Source organism: Sebastes fasciatus, chromosome 18, assembly GCF_043250625.1.
Source record: "Sebastes fasciatus isolate fSebFas1 chromosome 18, fSebFas1.pri, whole genome shotgun sequence".
Lineage (NCBI taxonomy): Eukaryota > Metazoa > Chordata > Actinopteri > Perciformes > Sebastidae > Sebastes > Sebastes fasciatus.
Window position 1 is genome coordinate 2,216,150 of NC_133812.1, and position 3,620 is coordinate 2,219,769.

The following is a 3,620-nucleotide window of genomic DNA, read 5'->3' on the forward strand; positions in this document are numbered from 1 at the left end:
ATCTATTGTTTGTTTTATTGGTTTAGTAATATCACTCTGACAATTCATGTGAGGGGTCCGAGCTGGTAACAGAACAACTAAAACAGGGAGGTGTTCATTGTCTTGCTCAAATTCAGAAACCTGCACACACTGGCCGTCGCCCACTAAGGATCTCTACCCCATCAACAATAACATAAAAGTCATTATACCTTTAAAAAAAGGAAATAATTCTTTAAAATATAAAAATGAGCGTTCGTTTTGTTTTTTTTTTGTCATAAGGGTTAATATATGTATGTACAAATCGAATAAAAAAATCTGAAAGTTTTGGGAAGGACTTAGAGAATCTTGCCTTCCCTTACGAAAAAGTAGTTATTTTATGAAGTATACTTAAGTATAGTTCAAGTATATATTTCCCAAGTATACTTTATGTAGTAAGTATACTAATATCAATGCAGTATACTTTTAAGTGTATGACATTAATACTTCTTGGGACTAAATTGACCCACTTTTTAGTTTATAAAAGTATACTTTAAGTGTATGAATAGTAAACCTTGAGTACACAACTAGTTTACACCTAAGTTTTACTTTGTATTGCAACTTTACTATGAGTATACCAATAGTTTACTAGTTTTATACTTGTAGGCCACTTTTTAGCTCATGAGAGTACACTTTAAAGTGTACTCTCAGTAAACTACTAGTTTAATAGTTTTTATACTGCAAGTATACTTGTAGCCCACTTTTTAGCAGAGATGGGGACTCAAGTCTGTGACTGAAGACTAATTACAGGTAAGTATTGGTGCCATCAAATTAAATCCGTGAGCTTGTGTTTACAACACGGGAAGTTGTGTACACGTTATGTTTGGCGTTCAAGTGTTATGTTCTGGTTTCAACAATAGCTTGGACTCAAATGCAGACACAGACTCAAGTCTTTTAAAGGTGTAACAAATATAATTTATTACACAAATATTAAATGAACAGTGAACAGGGCTGGGGTTCCTGGAGGTCCGAAACGTGGCAGTAATAAAGTCAGTACTTAATTCACGGAACGGGGGGCAGGGGGAGGGGGTGTCCAGGAATCCTTCCGGAGGAACAGATGAATCCACTTGAGCTCCGAGCGGTGGAATGGCGTCGGAGAGTGAACAGGCTGTAAAGTAACAAAAGTAAGGATCCAGGTCGAGGAGGAGCAGAGGGTAGGAGTGAGCAGGCAGGTTGAAATCAGGAAGCAGCAACAGCTGGCAGGTGAACAGACCTGAGCAGAGAACAAACAACAAGGTAAGTCCAAAAACACGAGCATGAGCAAAGACGAGAGTAAATAACTAAGAGAGCCTGAATTTGTCTAGTACCACTGAGGGTGACGGAACGATCTGGCGATGAGTGGCAGGAAGACCGGGGTAGATATACTGCAGGTGTGTGTGATGGTTGGTTGATTGCTGTCAGCTGCTTCAGCAGTGCCTGCCCAGGAGGAGGGGGAGGAGGAAGGCCACACCTCCCAACACACTGACAGACTAGACAAACAGGGAAAAACACACAGGAGACAAAAGGGCAGGGAAACAGGAAACACAAGGAAAAACTAGGCTGCCATGATGATATCATGACATCAAGTGGTTGTCGTGAGAACACCGCTGCTAAGCAACGGCAATATTAACGTTACTGTCGGTGTCTAGTAGCCACGGAGGCTAACAATTTAGCAAGCTAGCAAGCGGGTAACATAATGCAGGAAATGCAAAGACATACAGACAGATGAGGGAATATCAACATTTTCCTCAGACATATTATAAAATTACCAAGAAAAAAAAGCATAAGACTAAAATTACAATATATTAACTTATTATGTACCGAAAAATGAACTTCCAAGGCCTCCGCCATTCCTCACAACGTCAACAAACATGTCACAAGTCGTGAACTTGGAGCTTTCAGAATTTTCCACTCGTGAATACGACGAGGGGGGCGTTCATATGGGCTCATCTCGTAAACACAGTAAACACGGCCCCATTTCAAGGCATCATAAATCTCTATGAAGAGATGAGTACGAATAGGTCTATAATCCAACTATACAGACGTAGGCAAAGTTGTTGGTAACGTTCCGTTAAAGAGAGAAAAACCCACAATGGTCACTGAAATAACTTGAAACTGACAAAAGTAATAATAAATAAAAATTTACTGAAAATGAACTAATGAAAATCAGATATTGTTTTTGAATTATGGTTCAACAGAATCATTTTAAAAAACAAACTAATGAAACTGGCCAGGACAAAAATGATGGTACCCCTAGAAAAGATGTAAAATAATGTGACCATAGGGACATGTTAAACTAAGGTGTGTCCTGTAATTAGCATCACAGGTATCTTCAAACTTGTAATCAGTCAGTCTGCCTATTTAAAGGGTGAAAAGTAGTCACTGTGCTGTTTGGCATCATGGTGTGTACCACACTGAACATGGACCACAGAAAGCTAAGGAGAGAGTTGTCTCAGGAGATCAGAAAGAACATTATAGACCTTCATGTTAAAGGTAAAGGCTATAAGACCATCTCCAAGCAGCTTGATGTTCCTGTGACTACAGCTGCACATATTATTCAGAAGTTTAAGGTCCATGGGACTGTAGCCTACCTCCCTGGACGTGGCCGCAAGGGGAAAATTGATGACATATTGAAGAGACGGATAATACGAATGGTAACCAAAGAGCCCAGAACAACTTCCAAAGAGATTAGAGGTGAACTCCAAGGTCAAGGTACATCAGTGTCAGATCGCACCATCCGTCACTGTTTGAGCCAAAGTGGACTTAATGGAAGACAACCGAGGAGGACACCAAATCATAAAAAAGCGAGACTGGAATTTTCCAAAATACATATTGACAAGCCACAAAGCTTCTGGGAGAATGTCCTTTGGACAGATGAGACAAAACTGGAGCTTTTTGGCAAGTCACATCAGCTCTATGTTCACAGACGCAAAAATGAAGCATCCAAAGAAAAGAACACTGTACCTAATGTGAAACATGGAGGAGGCTCGGTTATGTTATGGGGCTGCTTTGTTGCATCTGGCACAGGGTGTCTTGAATCTGTGCAGGGTGCAATGAAATCTCAAGACTATCAAGGCATTCTGGAGCGAAATGTGCTTCCCAGTGTCAGAAAGCTTGATCTCAGTTGCAGGTCATGGGTCCTCAAACAGGATAATGACCCAAAACACATCTAAAAACACCCAAGAATGGCTAAGAACAAAACATTGGACTATTCTGAAGTGGCCTTCTATGAGCCCTGATCTAAATCCTATTGAACATCTGTGGAAGGAGCTGAAACATGCAGTCTGGAGAAGGCACCCTTCAAACCTGAGACAGCTGGAGCAGTTTGCTCACGAGGAGTGGGCCAACATACCTGTCAACAGGTGCAGAAGTCTCATTGAGAGTTACAGAAATCACTTGATTGCAGTGATTGCCTCAAAAGGTTGTGCAACAAAATATTAAGTTAATGTTACCATCATTTTTGTCTAGGCCAGTTTCATTAGTTTGTTTTTTTAAATGATTCTGCTGAACCATAATTCAAAAACAATATCTGATTTTCATTAGTTAATTTTCAGTGAATTTTTATTTATTATTACTTTTGTCAGTTTCAAGTTATTTCAGTGACCATTGTGGGTTTTTCTCTCTTT